Here is a 20027-nt window from a genome sequence, read left to right as displayed (position 1 = left end):
TCAATTTTTTGTCAAAGTCACCCAGCTAGTAAATAACAAACTAGAACCTGGACCGACCAGATTTTTTAACTCTAAGAACTTTTCTAGTTTAATTTACTTTCTTACACACACACACACACACACACACACACACACACATACACACACACATTATTCTTGCTTGTATACATACACAAATATATATATATATATATATATATATATACTTCTAGAACACTGAAGACTTAGAATACTGAATATGCTGCGGGTCATTTTATTCAAGGGAAAGTGATGTGGATTTCATTTGGGTTTGTTTTGAAAGTGTTTCATTGCCATCATTCAGAGAGAATGAACAATGGCAAACTCCTCTATCCTGCTGAGGCAAGGACCAAGTGGAACTCAAGGTCATTTTTCAGCCTATGTTAACTAGCATGTCAATTACTCTTTTGCTTTGACACAAAGCAGTCATAGAGAGTTAGTGCATAGACTGGGATTATGGGCACCCACACAGGAACAGCCTCAAGATATATCCATTCTACTGTCTGTAAATGTGTGTCTCTTTAACCCTATTCACTGTCAATATAACCCTTGAGGTGTCTGGGGTTTGTTTTGTTTATAGAATTTGAACAGTTAAATACAAATTATTTTCATTTACTCCTCATTATAAGGAAATGCCTTTCAAAACTTAAGTTGCCATATCTAAATATAAATTATTATTGTGGTTGTGGTTGTAGTAGTTGTAGTATTAATCCTTATTCTTATTTACCTTAAGTAAGCTATTGTTTCCATTCAAATATGATAGTTATAAAGAGCTTAACATAGAATTTGACACATAGTATGCCCTTACTAAATGCTAATTCCCTTCTCCTTCCTATTCTGTGTTATATATAGCAATTCCTCAGAACAAATTGTAAGGTAAGAAATTATAATACTCATATTTTTGACTGATTTATTTAAAGATAAAGAAAATGGAAAAATGGAGAAAAACAGAAACATAGAACGTCAAAGCAGGAAAGTATGTCAGCAATACTATAGTCCAACTCCTTCATTTTACAGAGGTTGGAACTGAGGGTCAGATAGTGAATTTTTCAAAAGCACATGCTTACTCACTGGTAACCTTGAACCCAGAAATCCTAGTATTATTTTTAGTACCTAAAACTATTATCTCAAGCTGTTATTTATTATTTAGAATTTAGATACAATTAGAGTTTTGGTTGAGGATTAAAAAAATTGCAAGTCAGAAATTTTTTGACCTATTAGTTTTTATTTTTGTTAATGACTTATCAATGAAAGTAGAATTCAATTTTAACAATTCAGTGATGATTTTGAAATGCATCTGTACATGACAAAATATCTGAGTAGTAATCGGGTGTCACAATATTCTTTTGAGGTAATATACACATATATGTATGTATATATACATTTATATGTACACACATATGTATATAGTTTCTCAAACTCACATGTGTAATGATGCTTCTTCATTCTACCCCAACCTCTACTCTGGACAGTTACATGTTATAATGGATAGAATACCAGGCCTGGAGTCAGGATGAACTGAGTTCAAAACTGGCCTCAAACATGGACTAACTGTGTGACCTTGAATAAGTCATTTAACCTTGTTTCCCTCAGTTTTCTCATCTGTAAAATGAGCTAGAGCAGAAAATGACAAATCACTGAAATATCTTTGCCAAGAAATGTCTTAAATGGGGTCATAAAGAGTCATACATGACAGAAATGATTGAACAATAATAACATCCCTCAAGTGTCACATTTCTTTTAAGACTTATAAAACTAAGCTAATGTAAGTGTTTGAAAAACAAGTATGAATGGGAGGAATATGATATTCACAGTTAATTTGTTTCATTAATGTTAAAATCAGTCCTTTTTTGTTCACTATGATTCAGAAGTCTCAGAATTTATGTTAAAATTTGCAAACTCCTCAATTTAGTTGGAGCCATATAACAACAATCTGTTTATGTAACAGAAGTAAGAACAAAAGACTATTTTCAATTAGCTGTAACTCAAAGTTGCACAATATTTGCAAATACATATTTTGAATCCCTAAAGTTAGCTATTGTGGCTAATTCACTGGATGTCTTCCTCATATTTCACAATTCAAAGCAGCTACCCACAATTTGTAAAAACAGTTTGAAGATTCAAAAAATTAAGAAACTATTTCATTGATTTATTCCAATTTAAATACTGCAACACCAGTGCTCATTTCCTCAGTGGAAAATTTATCTCTGAATGCTACCCAACTTTGCAAATGTTTGAAGTCAACTCTGCTTCAAAATGGTGTTTTAATAACATGACCACTCATCCAATTTCCTTTAACTGGCATTGAAAGCTAAGGCATGAACTTGTCAACATTGTCATTCTTGTCCAGAAACGCTTGTTTAACAATCAAAGGTCTGACATGATCTTTCCTCTTTCTTGAACCATTTAAACATGTTAAGGTGACACTAACATGGTGAGTTGCTGACAGGACCATTTACTAGTTAAGATATTGAGGGCAGCTTACTTGCACTTCCATATCATAGTGTTATATTATGATCTCTTTGAAAATCATTGAGGTGGATACAACTTTTAGAGATTTTGCCAACATAGGAGATTAAAATTGTGGTTTAGAATTTTTTTAAAACTGAAGTTTATAATATTATAAGTGAAATCTTATATGATAGTACTTATGCTTGGAAATATTGACTGGTTACAAAATAATGAGCCCCACTGTTTCCATGGGACTTGATTCTTTGCAAACTGCTTCATGAACCTTACTTCATTTGAGCTTCACAACACCTCTCTGAGGTAGAAAAATATAGATTCATACAGGTTAAATGACTTGCTCAGGGTCATATAGTTGATTATCATCAAAATTAAGATTTGAAATCAGGTCTCCCTTAGTCCAAATCTAGCAGTCTTAGCACTAAACAACAAACATCTTTACAAAAAAATCGTCCCTTCTCTTTCCTAGGTTCAATGTTGCTATTCTTTTGTTTTTGGTTAATCAACTTTTCACCTTATAGAATACATTGCTACTAAACAGACTTTTTCTCTCTATTTAAACCACACAGGAGATATATAGATTCAACATTAAAAGTATTTATTAAAAATATTTAACATGGAAGAGAATTAAGTATAATAAAACATAGTTCCATGTCCAAAGAAGTTGAACTCTGTTTTAATTCTATTTATTCTCAGAATTATTGCAGACATAGGAACTCTAGAATTCCCAAATCAAATGATTAGCATGTGTGTGACTGTTGTATACCTTTCATTGGTCTCTTACATCAAGAGATATCATGATCATGTTGATCTATGTGGTCCATCAATTCTAACCAGAACTTTGCAGTTTCTTTCTACAAAATTACTAGCTCTGCTACCATATGTGTACACACTTTCTTTTAGGGACTTCAGTTTTAAAGCCTTCATCCTTTGAGCACACTGTCCACCATTTAGTTTCCTTAACTGATGTCACTGAACTAAAGATAATGAAAAAACAGAAGAGGAAAGGTAATATGGAGAATCTTTATCAATGAGGGAGGCTCTGACTACCAATTATTATGGGTTAGGTCCCTTATGTTCCCTGACTTTCTACCACCCTACCTATATTTTTGAGAGGTGTACTTTAGTTCAAAAAAACTTTAATACATTTTTCTAAGGCTTAAGATAGGTAAAATTTCAAGACAGCATATCTATCTATGGATGAATAAAAAGAAAATCCCAGAGAAAAACTAAGGATGACATAGAATTTTTAAAAAATCTTCCTGGAGGTTGTAACCTATGCATAAATCCTTGCTATTAAAGGAGGTGGAAGCTAGTAGATTGTTCAAATTTGAGAGCTGTGACAAGGAAATCACTTTAAAAGACTGATATATATTAATTAAAGGTCTCCAAGGAATTCAGCTATGTAATTCCTAAATGAAAACTCAAGTCAGCAGTCAACCTTTTATGGAATTTAGTTACAAACAGGATGAAGAAAGGTATTAGAGATAGAGAGAGGGAGAGAGAGAGAGAGGGAGAGAGAGAGAAAGAGAGAGAGAGAGAGAGAGAGAGAGAGAGAGAGAGAGAGAGAGAGAGAGAGAGAGAGAGAGAGAGAGAGAGAGGGGAGAGAAGGAAATAGGGCTTAAATACCCCTTCTGTTTAGGCTGGGCCAAAAGGCCCAAGCTCTTAGATAGCTGAGGCAAAGAAAAGAGATCAGTCCCTATCACTCACGTGACCAAAATGGAGAAACAGTCTCAGGGGCCTCCACCTCCAGCTTCCTTCAGAGCAAACTTCTCAAAGCACCACCTCTCAGAGCAAAAACCTCTCCAACAAACCACCCTCAGTCCTCAGACCCCTCTCTCTTTAAGGAAACCATCCAAGTTCCCTCCCCTCAGTTCTCACATCTACCAATCACTGTCCATGTCTTCCCTGTGCCAATGGTGGCTCTAGCTTAACCCAGGACCGCCCAGAGGTCTGTGGCTTTGCACATGTCTGTTGAAGGTCATATTCTCAATAATTAAATCTTGATCCTTTGCTGCAGCCCTTCCTAAATCCTGTTAGGACTGAGTGGGGTGGAAATTGTATTTTCCAAGACCTGGTTCTGTCATTCCAAGTATCTCTATTGTATCAATTCTAAAATCAATCATGACTCAAAGAACTTCCTGTTCTATGCTTAAGCATAGGTCAAAGCCCTTTCCATTGTTCAGCAAAAGGTTTCTGTCCTAAAGTAATCTTAAGAAGGGAGGAGGAGGAACCTCCCATGCCAATGGGGTTCACATTCCAATAGAGTTCCCACTATCAATAGGAAATTTTTCAAGTATGAAATTTCCCAATGGTGAAATTTCCAACATTTATAAGTCTAAGAAATTTTAAGGTTTACAATCCCCCCTGATGATCATTGGGAGACTAGTCTCCCCATTGATCATTTAACATAATCATTTTGTAGTTCTAAATTCATTTCTAACTAAAGATATACACAATATTCAATTTTCTAAGAGAAATTAAAATAGTGAGAGAGAAAATAGAAAAGAAAAGAAAGCAAAACCAATGTTTTGCTAGGCGCATTGACAGAAAGCCAAATTAGGGGCAGTCCCTTTTGGCATAAATGTGTACAGTTACAATAAATGTTCAATCAAAAGTTCAGTCCAATCAATCACATCCAAAGTTCATTTTTGATCTTCTTGATGAAGTGTAGGTTTTCGGCATCTTTCTGCAACAGTTCATTCTCTGGATATAAAAGTTTCAAGCTTCTTTCTTGAAGATCTTTTCTCAAACAGAATCAAAATCTTTGAATTTTTTAATAAAAGTAAAATCTTAAACAAAATTCTTGGATTTTTATAAAAATACAATCTCAAACAAAAAAAAAATTCAAAAATAAAAAAAAATTCTTAGCTTTTTAAATTAAAATACAATCCCCCCCTGAAGTAAGTATTTAAAAAAATATCAAGTTTAGCTCAGAATGCAATGTTCAGTTATGGGGGTGTATGTGTCAATTATCAAAAGAATAGAAAAATAATGAAAAACATAAGAAAAATTCAAAATAGGCCTTGTATAGGTCCAGTTTAAAGTAATTTCTATCCCACAAGTATGTAGGACAGAATGCAGTAATATTTCACTTAGCCATTTGTAGCCAAGACTACAGGAAGTTGCCAAAATATAAGAAGAAAAGAATTAGAATTCTATTTTGATGGGGAAATGTCATTCCCTTGTCTGATTTTTTTTCCTCAGGGATATAAGGAGCCAGCATGATAGTCAAGCTTTGTACTTGTTTGAGTACTTCAAAAAGAGTGTAGATACAAGGAAGTCCTACGACTTAAACATAAGTTAAGCGTCGCAACCTCGAGTCTCACTTTAATATTTCTTGTGTGCTCTATTGGCACTATTAGTCTGTGCTCCTTGTTTTTATCCCTTTTCCTGGAATCAGACACAAACATTAATCACAGTCCTATAATATTTTATCAATAAATGGCAGGTTCCCATAGTTTAAAGCTTTTAGTCATATATTGATATTATAGCAAGAGTATATATATTAACTTGTATTACTGCAGGAAAAATAATATTAATATTAATTATGTGTGCCTTCAGTACAAAAAATGAGAAAAAGTCAAATATTTTGATTAAAAAAAGAAATAAAAAAATAAGAAAAAATTAGTAATTCAATATATTCTTGAAAAAACAGCATCCATTTGTCTATGGATTATTATCTCCAATTCATATGATAAGATAGAGTCACAATTCATATGATAGGATAGAGTCAATCAGTCTCAGCAGAAGATGCTTTCTTCACATGTGAGCAGTGAATCCAAGAGTCTCTTTCTCCAATCTTTATAGATGTTGGAGTAGTTAATAATATTTGGAATGGTCCTTCCCATGAAGGTTGAGTTGCTCCAGTTCACTTGAAATTCTTGATATAAACTTTATCTCCTGGGTTCAGGTCATGCAGAGAAAAGTCTAATGGTCCAGCTTGTACTGCAGCTCCGGATTCATGAAGTTCAGGTAGTTTGTGCTGTAACTCCTGTATATAGGAAGCAATAGTAATATCTCCCCCTAATAGCGATGTATAAGCCGGGGAGAAAGGCTTAGCCTGTATGTCCAAAAAGCATCTCAAATGATGAAATATGTAAGTCTCCTCTAGGCCTGCTTCTAAGATAAAATAGGGCCAGAGGGAGAATTTCAGGCCGTTTTAAATGGGTCTCAGTGCATAATTTGCCAATCATAGTCTTAAGTTCTTTATTCATCCTCTCCACTTGGCCTGAGCTCTGGGGGTGATATGGAACATGGAATTTTGGAGTTATCCCCAAACAAGAATATATTTGGTTTAAGACAGAATCAGTAAAATGACTCCCTCTATCGGAGTCAATATGTGCTGGCAGGCCAAAACGAGGAATAATTTCTTTTAAAAGTATCTTTGCAACAAAATCTGCTGTGGATCCAGTTGTAGGAAATGCTTTGGCCATCTGGTTAGTTGATCTACAATTACTAGACAAAATTTATAACGTCCAGCCTTTGGCATCGTTATAAAATCTATCTGTAGATGTTCAAAAGTTGTGTAAGCCAGAGGACGTCCCACAAAGGCTTTTCCACGATATGCATGTTGGTTATATACCTGGCAGATAGGGCAGGCTGAACATACTTTAGAGGCTATAGTAGTTATTCCAGGGGCTATCCATACTCTCTTGACAGAGTCCACAATGCCCTGGGTGCCAAAATGACCATTTTTATGAATAGATTGGCAAATTTGGTTGTAGAAACTTCTAGGGAGCAGGGGTTTTCCTTCAGATGACACCCATACTCCATTGATTTGTTTTGCTTTAAATTGTTGTTTCCATTTTTCCACTTCCTTTTCATTATAGGAAAGTGATAAATTTAAATTATCAGTGGTTGTTAATGTTAAAATTAATCCAGGTCCTTCTATGGCTGCTAGTTTTGCAGCTGCATCTGCTCGGTCATTTCCTCTAGAGACAGGGTCAGAGCCACCTGTATGGGCAGAGCAATGAACTACAGCTAGGGCTTTAGGCAGTTTGAGAGCAGAAAGAACTTCATTAATAATTTCTGCATTAGTTATGGATTTTCCAGCGGAGGTTAAAAATCCTCTCTGGAGCCATAGCATCCTGACTGAGTGACAAATGCCAAAAGCATATCTAGAATCCGTATAAATTGTTGCCTTTTTATCCTTGGCAATTATACAAGCTTGTTTTAGATCTATGAGTTCTGCTCCTTGAGCGCTAATGTTAGAAGGTAGTGAAGCTGACCATTCAGTGGCAAATTCTGAGACTACGGCAGCTCCAGTGTAAAGTATGCCATCCCTCATAAAAGAGGAACCGTCGGTAAATAAAATCAGATCTGCATTGTCTAAGGGAGTGTCCAAGAGATTATCTCGAGGCTTTTCTGCCATGGACACTAATGTTTCACAGTTATGTAATGGTTCTCCTGCAGTGGGTAAATCTGGAAGCAAGGTGGCAGGGTTAAGAGTTGAACAGCGTTTCAAGGTAATATTTTCACTATTTAATAAGGTTATTTCATACCTTGTAATTCTCTGATCCGAGAATGCCTGTGTTCTATGTTTTATCAATAATGCTTCTATCTCATGTGGGCACATTATTGTTAATGGACATCCCAAAACTAAATCAACGGTTTTTATTACTAGTAAGGCTGTAGCAGCTACTCCTCTAAGGCATGGTGGTGCTCCTGCTGCTACTGGGTCTAGTTGGGCAGAATAATAAGCAATTGGGCACTGAGAAGGTCCCAAAGTCTGAGTTAACACACCAGAAGCTACTCCTCTTCGCTCATGCACATATAAAGTAAATGGCTTGTTGTAATCTGGGATGCCTAGAGCAGGGGCAGACATGATAGCCTTTTTTAGATCTGATAGAGCTGACAAGTGTTCAGGCTCTAATTTGAGGGGTTCAGGAACTGAATTCTTTGTTAATGCTATAAGGGGTTTAGTGATTTCCCCATAGCAAGGAATCCATTGTCTACAAAACCCTGTTGCTCCTAAAATTGCTCTCAGCTGTTTCTTAGTGGTAGGAGCACTCAATTTTTGAATGTTCTCAATTCGTTTTGGAGAAATATAACGAGCACCCGCAGTCAAGATGAATCCCAAATATTCTACTTTTTGGAGACACCACTGAACTTTATATCCTCTTTTGTGCAATTCCAAAAGAAGGTGTTTGCTATCTTCTTGACATGTTTTTGCATCTGTTGAAGCCAAGAGTAGATCACCTACATATTTCATTAATTTGCTATTTTTAAATGTTATATTGTCTGTGTCTTGGCTCAAAATTTGCTCAAATAAGCTTGGACTTTCGACATAACCCTGTGGCAGCCGACACCAGGTATATTGTGAGCCCTTCCAGGTGAAAGCAAAAATATGCCTGGAGTTTTCATGTATTGGTATGGAAAAGAAAGCTGAACACAAGTCTACTACTGTAAAGTATGTAGCTGTGCTAGGAATAGATGAAATAATAGTATGTATGTTAGAAACTATGGAGTGTCTCTTTATAACGTGATTATTCACTGCCCTTAGATCCTGTATGAATCTATAGAGGTGCTTGCCATCGGGCCCTCCTTTTGGTTTTTTAATTGGCAGGATGGGTGTGTTGTATTCAGATTTGCAAGGGATTATTATTCCCTGTTCGATTAATGAGTTAATAACGGGTGTAATATCCTCAATTGCCTCCTTTGAGAGGGGATACTGAGGGATAGAAGGAGGTGGGCTAGATTTAGTTTTTATCTGCACCGGAACAGCAGATTTAAGTAAGCCTACATCAGAAGAAGATGTGGCCCAAAGAGACTCCGGTATATCTTTAGGTATTTCAAAAGTGGAAGGCTCTTTTGCCTCCTGGTTTTCCGAGAGATGCACAGGGAGTAAATTTAAAGATTCCTCTGGTACTTCTAATGATAATGAGCCATCTGGGGAGCAGGTTATTGTGGCTCTGAGTTTGCATAGAAGGTCACTCCCCAGCAAATTTAAAGAGGAGTCAGGCATCAAAAGGAAGGAGTGTTGTACCTCTCGGGGTCCTACAGACACCATTCTAGGAGGAAGTCTTTTAACTCTTTGGGTTATTCCTGATACTCCCATTACATTCTCTGAGCCAACAGAATAACATTGTAAATCAGGTGTTCTCTTTAATATAGACCAGGAAGCTCCGGTGTCAAATAGACAATCATAATAGGTGTTACCCACCTTTAAGGTAACATGGGGTTCATTAGTATGGGGAGGGCAGTGGATAGGGACAATGGGTAGTAGGACATCAGGGTCTGGGAAATCAAAGGTTGTATCCTCTGATACCTGTGCCCCAGCCCCCCCCCAGACACCATCATTGTGTTTGGGATATTCCTTGGGCACCCCCCTGAAGGGCACCTCTCTGAGGGTCATTAGTACCTCGAGTATTTTTTGGACGAGCGCCATTTCTCATATATTGTTGTTGTTCATTATCATTATAATTTTCTTCAATTGGAGCATTGTCATTATTTTCCCAATTCCTATTTCTATAATTTTGGTTTCTATAGTTCTTATTTCTATATTCATTATAGTTATTTCCATAGTCATTATTATAATTTCTAGAATTCTGGTTTCCATAACCATTAACATGATTTCTATAGTTATTATTTCTAAAGCTATTATTAAACTGTGTATTCCTTCCAAACATCTTAAGAAAGGTTCTACATTCCATCATTTTGTGGCCCTTCTTCTCACAGAAGTGGCAAGTAATGGATTGATAATTGGATTTCTGGAGAGGGGCAATTGTCATTGGTTCATTATCATGCCCACTTTCTAATTTAGTTATCCTATCTATCAAATATCTCATTTTTTCTTCATTTCCTCCATGTCATCATTATTTTCTTCCTCCTTTTCTTTGTTTCCATTTAAAACATATATAGCTGTTTTTCACAATTCTTCAAGGTCCATATCTGACCATCTTGGGCATTGTGTTCTAAAATACTTCTTAATTGCTTTGCAAGAGTTATTTACAAAGATCCTTCTAACTTGTCTTAAACTACTCTCTTTAGTTAGATCCCAATCTAAGAATCTGTCCCCAAACTCGATAATTCTATCCATAAATCTGGAGGGTGATTCTTCTTCATTTTGCTTAATTTTTTCCAATTCCATCCACTTATCTGTACTGTCTGCACATTCCTTCATGGCCGTGAGGATGGCCTCTCTACAAAGGTATAGTTGTAGATAATCCTCAGGATTGTTATAGTCCCATTCGGGATCCTGAGATGGCCAATGTGCTGCATTACGCCCCCGGGTTTTGTTGACATGAGCAATTATTTTATTTTTTTCACGTTCACTTAAAAAAGCCTGTAGTAAGTTCTCAACGTCCTTGTAAGAAGGATTATACTGAAAAAATATATCTCCCATCTTTTTTGTTACTAGAAAAGGATCTTGTTCATATGTGGGGATATTTCATGTAAATTCATTTATTTCTTGGGGAGTAAACGGTATCCTATCTTAAAGTCACCACATCCCCATTCCGTCCTATTTCAGGTACTTCTCTTAGAGGAAACAGGCCCCTAGTTGAATTTTTGTACCTGTGGGTCAGTTTGACAAGGACAGGTTTCTCTAGGAGGACAAGATCTCCTTTGCATTGGAATTTGGTTTTCTGTAGGAGAGGGAACATGAGAAACTGGGATTGCAGGGGAAGGGTTTTGGGGATTAAATTCAGTTAAGATTTGCACTGCACGAGAGAAGCAGTCTGTTAATTGGGCTATATGGAAGGTGTTTTCCATCTCTATTTCAGGGAAGGAAATTTCCTCATTCAAAGGTTCAGAAACAGGTCTGTTTCTGGTAGAGTGGGTGTTTGCCAATTGATCCTGTAAGAAACTTTTTAGATCTTCTAATTGGGCTTGCATTTTATCCTCAATTTTTCCCATTGTATCCTCAATATTTTTTATTTTAGTATCTCTAAATATAGTATTGAGTACAAAAATGACAGTACCTATTAATATAAAAAATTGGAGGTATCCTTCATTCCTCAATGCCCCTAATTCTTCAGCTGCCATATAATTGTCAAAGAATGTAGTACTCATTTTTATATATATATATTTTGTAATTTCACAAAACACGTGGGGAGCAGGGCAAAGCAACAAACTTTCCACAGGGTTTTTTTTTTTTTTTTCTAATCCAGGAAGTTGTTCCTTAAGGGAAAGGATATTTAGAAACAGCTCTTCCAGCCAGGACTTTAGGGTCCTGTTGCTGAGATTTAAAACAGCTGTTTTCTGCCTATCAGAGTCACACACCTGGGAAGTATCGGAGGTCCGATTTGAACCCAGGACCTTCTGTCTCTAGGCCTGGTTCTCAATCCGCTGAGCTACCCAGCTGTCCCTTAGGGCTAATATCATTTGGGTGTCCATACTATGTCCAGTTTCAGTATGATGAGTGATCTAGAAGCAGTGGGTTGGGCATCACATATTTTTTTTTCCATAATACTGGGATCAGGAGCTTATATTCACAATCGGGATTCCACATTTTTAAACTTGATATTTTTAACACATCTTCATTTAAACATTTTTGTTGTTCAGTTGTTTTTCAGTTGTATCTGATTCTTAATGACTTCATTTAGGAATTTCTTGGTAAAGATACTAGAGGGCTTTGCCATTTTCTTCTACAGATCATTTCACAAGTGAGGAAACTGATACAAATTTGCCCAGAGTCACACAACTAGTAAGAGTATGAGGTGATATTTGAACTCAAAAAGATAAATCTTCTTGATTTCTGACATGGCACTCTATCCAATATTCCATATAACTGCTTTGCCCCATGTAATTGCACATAAGTACTGTTTACTGGAACTGGCCAGATATGATATATGCTAGATACTGTATTAAGTACTTTAAAATATCTCCTTTTTATCCTCAGAAAAAATGCAGGGATGTAGGAGCTATTATCATCTCAGTTTTACAAATGACATTACACAACTAGTGTAATAATACTTCCATTATTATATAATCATATTTATAAAATGTATTCCAATGACTATCCATTAAGTATTTTCTAGGTGTTTAGTAGATATGGTTGTTTTTTAGTAAAATTCATGATATGATATGTATGAGATCTGAAGGAATAGTTAGCCTAAGAAATGTTACTACTCTAGCACAGAGATCTATATTCTACTATTTCTGAAGATAATACTCTTTCAGAAGAACTGATCAGTACTATGTCTCACAATAGAAGAAAACTATCAATATGGACTATATGTCTATTACAGAATTAAAGAATCTCACATTTGGAATGAATCTCATTAGCTTTCAATGATAGTATATTTTAAAGTAAGAGAAATAATATATAAATAAAACAAAAGCTTATTCAAAGAGGTAACATCAATTACATTTGGAATTGTTATGAGGAAGAGATAAGTATAGTAGGAGAGATGAGAGATGAATGTTTGTAGAGGATAGATGCATGAGACCTGAAGATGGAAGATTCTGGAATGCTGGAGGGAAGGGTTAAGCTGAAACTCATGGGCTGTTAGCTCTCTCTCTCTCTCTCTCTCTCTCTCTCTCTCTCTCTCTCTCTCTCTCTCTCTCTCTCTCTTTCTCTGTCTGGTTGTAAACATGGAGGGAGTGACTGCGAAGTCCTGATGTTTCTGATCCTAACAATGAAGCTGTCCTTGTTGTTGTCTTTGTTGCTGTGCTTCCTTAAAAGAAGATCTTGTGAACCTGACGCTAATCTGAACCAGCACCCAGTTATCTGCATTGTCAGTAAGCAGAGGTCTGGGTCCAGTTGGACCTGGGACCTACCCTTGGGTCCTTGTCTACTCTGTCACAGACAAGCACCTCTATTAACAATCAAGAGAGATTGTCTAGTGCAGGGTAGCTAGAACAGGATCCGGGTATAGTTAGAGAGGAGAGGGTGAAAATAGTAGACCATCGAATCTATGAAGACCCTAATTGAGAAGGTTTAGATGTGGGGTATTAGCTAGTGAAATAGTGGCAGGGATTCCGCTTTTCCTTTCAAACCTCTCAATTGAAATAAACTACATTTTCCATTAACTTTATCCAGCTCTGTGACTGAGAAATCTGTGTGCTGAACCCAGATCATGCTCTGGCCTGGTCAGGGCTATCTTCTGGTCCTTTCAACCCACAGTGTAGAAACCCTGATACAGGCCCAAAATAATCAATTGACATCACATCTGACCATGTCTCTAAAACAGAATCCACTTTCAAATGGAAATTACAAACCATATTTGTTGCTTTTATAATTCACTGTTTATTTCCATAAACAGGGAGCAAATAAAAATATATTTTTTTAAACTTACCACACACAATCATAGGTCAGAAAAACAGAATTCATCTAGATAAATATATTGTAACAAGATATAAAACCCCATAGATTTAAATAAGTCAGCAAAATTTATTGTAATATTGAGGAAATGAATCAGCAAAGAGGGGAAGAAACCAACAAATTTGACCAGGATAATTCATAAGTAAACGTTATCAAATATTTAAAGCTATAATATTTTTCTTTCTCTGTGTGTGTGTGTGTGTCTGTATGTGTGTGTGTGTAGATATACTCTCAATATCTTTAAAAAAAAGAACTCTCAGAAACTGTTTATGAGAATACTATGGCCTGAATAAAAAAATCAGGAAGAGATAAAGCAGGAAAAAATAATTATAGATCAGAGTAACTAATGATTATTGATATAAAACTTTAAATAATATATCCTAAATAAAAAAAAATATTGCAGTATGTGTGGAGTGAAATTTCAGAGGGAGCTTGTACCTCCAAGAAATCACTCTAATGAACAGATAGGATACTTGATAAGATGCTGGAGGTTGCAGCTTTATTTCAGTAAAGGGTAAAACAGTAGACAGTGGGGAAGGAGGTCAGTGGGATACCAGAACACTGAGTAGTCTATCAGCAGTGGTGTCCAATAGGTGTGCAAATCAATTCAACATTTATAGGAAATTAATATAATGGTGCTTTACGTTACCCAACACCTATGTGTGACATAATGTCTGAATATGTTATGTTCTTTTTATCTTGTCCTACACTCCTAGAATTTTCCAGCTGTCTCTTTGAATTATGGGAGTATTTCTCAAATTAACACTTTCTCAGTTTAGGTCATAATTCAGGAATGTGCAAAGCTAGAGCCACAGTCTTTATCTTCTAGACTCTGTGGCTTCCTAACTGGACTCTTTGTACCATAACTTTCCTTGTGACTTCTTTATCTTAATCCATTGAAATGCTAATTACAAGTCAACTGAGAGTTAATAATAAAGAAAAAAGAAAGGTGTTTTATCACTTTTAAAGGAGTACTAATAATCAGGAGGGGCTTGAATGGGGGAAAGGTCCATTCACTTCAGGGAGAGGATGTCTCTACTGTCTATTAAGTAGAGATAGGCTTCTTTTCTCTCTCCCCTGAAGTGCCTAGCTAAGCTAATCTAGATAAGAGAGTTAGAGGAATAATTGATCAGAAATGATCACTACTAATATTAATTCTAATGTTAACCATAATTGTGAATAATGCACTACTATTTTTACTACACACAAATAGATTCCTCCAAATTAATCATTATGCTTAAGTTGGATTTATATCAGATATACAATAACTCAACATTAGGAAAATGAGTAACATAAATAATCAATTTAAAAAATAAAAATGCTTAATATCAGTAGGTGCATTAAAATTTTTTTTGAAAATTATAGTATTTTTTTAGGTGACAAAACAACCTTCAAATGAGTTAGATATAAATTTCAGGTTTGGTCTGACTCAGGTCAGTACACTGATATTTTATTTTTATTTTTAGAACAGAATTATATGCTTCTGAGTGATTCAACAGTTAGCAAAAATAATTTAATTCAGCTGTAAAAGGGAATTATTCAACAAGGATATGGAATGAAGATTCAATGAGTGGATTCATTTATATGATGCCCTCTTAACTAGTTGCCAAGAATTCTGTTGTTTTTATAGTTGTAGTAGTAGTTGTTATTGTTGTTCTTCTCCTACTCCTTTTTCCTCCTCATTCTCCTATGTGTCCTCCTCTTCCTTCTCATAATAAAAAAGGGTAGATTTTCCTTTTCACAAACAGAATGGAAGTTCAGGAACTATTCATGGAGGTTGATGCTGCACTGATTAACTCTCAAAGATATTGACATTTTATTAAAAATAAATGCTATAATATTAACAATATATTTAAAAGTGTAACTTGCATGGAAACAAGAGTTAGGATAAAACTCTTACTGAACTTTAATCCTTGACTAAAGTCTTAAGGTCTTCTAAAAGATCTGACATCACATAAATGACTTTAGGGGTGCTCTTATAAAAGTCTAATATAGGTAGCACTAAAGGATAAAGAGAGAAACTAGAACAAAAAGAAAGCAAAAACTTACTAAAAAAAGTTATAACCACCTTTAGGAGTAAAAGAGAATAAAGACCAGAAGTCTCAGTCTTCTCTCTTTTCATTCCACTTATTGTTGCCAAAAAGCAAGCCAATTCTTGGTCCTGTAAATCCTTCTTGGGAAGAAGTGCTACAACAACAAGAGAATGTTGCAATGGAGGAGATGGCTCATTTCTAGATTGCAGTTAGCAAAGGGCCATAGTGGGTCTGACTTTTGATACTGGCTATTCCTTTGTCATTGGGCTGCCACTACTGCTCAGAGCTACTCCACTATCTTTCCTGACTCAAGTCAATAAATATTTAATAAGCACCTCTTAAGTGTTAGACACTATGCTAAGTCCTAGGGATACAAAAAAAAGGCAAAAGATAGTTCCATCTCACAGTACAATAGGGAATACAACATGCAAACAACTCTGTATAAAATAAAATACATACTGGATATATTAGACATAATTGACAGAGGGAAGGCATTAAAATTAGAGGGTAAGGTTTCTTGTTGAAGGTGAGATTTTATCTATATTTAATCACAAGTCATATTAATAAAAAGAAACATTTAGAGAGTGTCTGCTATGAGTCAGACACCATTCTAAACACCTTACAAATATCTCATTTGATTCTCATGACAGCTCTGGGAGATATATTTTATTATTACCCCTTTTTGCAGATAAAGTACCTGAGAGAAATGGAGGTTAAATATTTGCCCAGTCACACACTCAGTAAGTGTCTGAAACAAGAATTGAATTCAGATATTCCTTACTCCAGGCCCTAAACTCTATCCATACCACCACTTAGCAGCCTGTCCTTGAAGGAAGCCAAGGAATCCAGAAAGTGCAGGCAAGAACACAGAACATTTCAAGCATGGGAAACAATTAATACAAATGTAGAGAGTCTGGAGATGAATTGTCTTGGTCAAGTATTCTGTGCTGATAGAGGGTATAAGGTATAAGAATACTGGAAATATTTGGTGGGGGGGCACTTATGCAAAGAAAGCTATAAACAGAAGGTTTTATGTTTGATGATAGAGGTAATAAAAAGACAATGGAGTTTATTGAATTGGGTGGGGTATGTTGACATGGTTAGAACTCCCCTTCAGGAAGAACAATTTGGCAATAATTTGACAAATTAGTGTGGGATGTATGGGAATAGGAAAGATATGTGGAAGGTTGTTCACCAGGAGACTATTGAAATTTTCCAGGCAGCCTGAAGTGTCAAAGGCCTACACCAGAATAGCGGCAGTGTCAAAGGAAAAAAACAAGAGACTTCATAGGAGACATTATGAAGATAATATTTACTGGCTTTGGATATTAAAGGTGAAAGGGAATGAAAAGTCAAAGATAACAAATAGATTGTTTTCCTAGATGATTGCAAAGATATACTGAGTATTGATAGTGAAGAAAGTAAGAGGGCAGAGTCTAATTGTGGATGATATTCAAAATTGTAGCATTTAGATTTTAAGTTGTCTCTGAGATATGCAGTTCAGGATAAGAATCATGTGAGACACTCATGGTTAACAGGGTATGACCTAGATGATGATCCAGAAAGAGAAATAATTAGAGGTCATATATGATGGAGAACTAGTGTCACTATATAGGAGAGAGTTGTGTCACAAAAATCTAAATAGAAGAGAATAACGAGGGAAGGTAATAGACAGTATCAAGGGATGCAGAGAAATAAAAAAGGAAGAAGTTTCAAAAAAGGCCTTTAGATTTGGCAATGAAAAGAACTTATTTTAGGAACTATGGAAAAAGCAGTTTCATTTGAAGGATGACATTAGAAGTCAGATTATAAAGTATTAAAATGTTAAGGAAAGTAGAGGCTTGCAATACACTTATGCTGGGGACTGGTGTGATATGCTGCCCCATTCACCCAACACCAAGGCTGCTTATTTGACTCATCCTGTTTTTAGGATCAGATTCTCTGATGCCTTAAACTAGGACAGAGTTGGTAGAGGACTGAGCACAATTATTATAAACACTGAGTCTATCACTTAACCTCCCAACCCATCTCCATCCCCATGGCAGGCCTGTGACCCTTTATGCTAGGGTAAGTATGGCTCTTTCAAGTTGTGATAAGTGTTTCCCATCCCCAATCCCATTCCAGCCTTGACTGCCTCTTAATGTTAAATATATTGCTGTGGCTTTTCACTGTCATTGTTCTCCTAAGCTTGGTACAAACACTTTGGGTAATGCTGTGGCTGGAGTCTAACTCTGAACTAACATGCTATGACCATTTACTAGAAAGAATCATTCTACTTTGTGGTCTATCATAGATGATGAAGTCAGAAACTGCCACATGGGATGGCTCCATTAATTCTAAAGGATCTCGACTAATCATTCTAAGACCTCATTCAATTCACTTTCTTGTCAAATACTCATCCTTTTCAAATTAAGAAAATTATTTTTGCTTCTTAAGCCCACATTTTAGGATCCAGGATTTCCTGGCATCTTAAACTCATAAGGCTGCCCCGAAGACTAGGAATATCCAGCTCAGGATCAGGTTTAAAAAAATGCCAGGGAACAGAACTGTGAAAAGGGTATTTTCCTAAAAACTTCCAAGAAAGGAGTTATAGTTCACAATGAACAATCTGAGAAGGAGAAGGGAAACTTTTTATCCTTGTCTATCTGCAAGAAATTAATTGTGGTGCAATTGGCACATTTGTCCACAATCCCAATTCTGGAAATGTCGCTGGTCTCACAGGAAGAATTATACATTGTCCATTCAAATGCTCTTCACAAAGAAGCACCACAGAGCTCATGCAACCAATTCTTGGTTAACCTCTTAAATGCCAAATTAAGGAAAAATAATATCAAATAATTTCTTCTGTAGTTATTAAACAATCTTAAAATTTCAGGGATTTGTTTTGATTTTCCTTCACTTGGACTGGTGTGGTTCATCAAAACTCACTGGCACTATATATATGAAGTTATAGAACTGAGAAATGTTATTTTAAACAACATTTTCATTTTAAAAATTAAGCATTCAGAGTATTTTCCCCCATCTGCACACAGATATAGGTAACTAGATAGGTCATGCAATAGAATAAATATAGAGTCAGGAAAATCTGCATTCAAATCTGGCCCCAGACACTTCCTAGTGGTCTGACTCTGAGCAAGTAATTAAATCTACTAGAGAAAAAATGGTAAACTACTCCAGTATTTTTTGCCAAGAGAATCACATGAAAAGTATTGTCCATGAGATCATGAAGAATCATGCAGCTAAAGTGACAAAACAGTAATAGCTTCCTTAATGTTTTTATGGGCATTATTTAAAAATTTTTCCTTGTGAGATAATTAGGTAATAATTGTCAATACAAAGTAATACTTTCTCTGGAAGAGGAGAGCAAATCTAATTCTTTATTATTTGTCCTTTCCATTAAATGGAAATTTACATTTAATTCCCCCAAATATAATTCTTCATGCTTGCTTTTGAAAGTAAACTGAGTTGAAGTAAATCTCATAGTGAGATTTTAACATGAAGAAGTCTTAAATTGCCAATTCCAAAGGCCCAGGAACAACATAGTAAGTGGATCTAATGTACAATTTACTGTAAAAATATTTAAGGTATAATTCTTAAGAATATGATGCATATTGACATTCATATTTTCTTATTAAATGGCCACATTCAGTTTAATCTGCAATTTCCCAGGAATGGGAAGTGATTCATGGTAAATGAGTACTATCTCTAGAGGCAATACCAAATTTACCATCAGAAGCAATAAGGTCAATATGGGCTTATTTGCATTCTCCATTTCAGTGAGATCCTTCTGTTCCTTCAATAAGAACAAATCTTGCATAACTACCCTGATTGTTCTGTGGTGGACACCATTTAGCCCAGTAACCTAGTAGATTATGTAAATAGGAAAATTAATTAAGTAGTCTCTCATTTATAAAACCTTAGCAATCCCTTTAGTTCGATATTTTGTTATCTTATGATTGGCACTGAGAACATAGTTCCAGGTATAAAGACTGAAATTTAGGTGATACTGATAGAGGTAGAAATTAGTTTCTCCCTGCAAGGAGTATTATTTTTTAGAGGTTTATTAAAGGTTAAGGATTAAAGAAAATACATAATAAGAAAGGACATGCCTAGGCCAGAGAGGCCTAGAGAGGATAACCTCACATCATGGAAGAGATGCTTCTGCTCCAAAACGGAAGTCCAAAAGATCCGAGCCTATTTACAACTAGGTTTAAATACCCCATCTTCCTCTCAACTCAGGT

The sequence above is a fragment of the Monodelphis domestica genome, chromosome 7 (assembly GCF_027887165.1).
Source record: "Monodelphis domestica isolate mMonDom1 chromosome 7, mMonDom1.pri, whole genome shotgun sequence".
NCBI classification, from domain to species: domain Eukaryota; kingdom Metazoa; phylum Chordata; class Mammalia; order Didelphimorphia; family Didelphidae; genus Monodelphis; species Monodelphis domestica.
Note: the sequence above shows the minus strand (reverse complement) of the source record.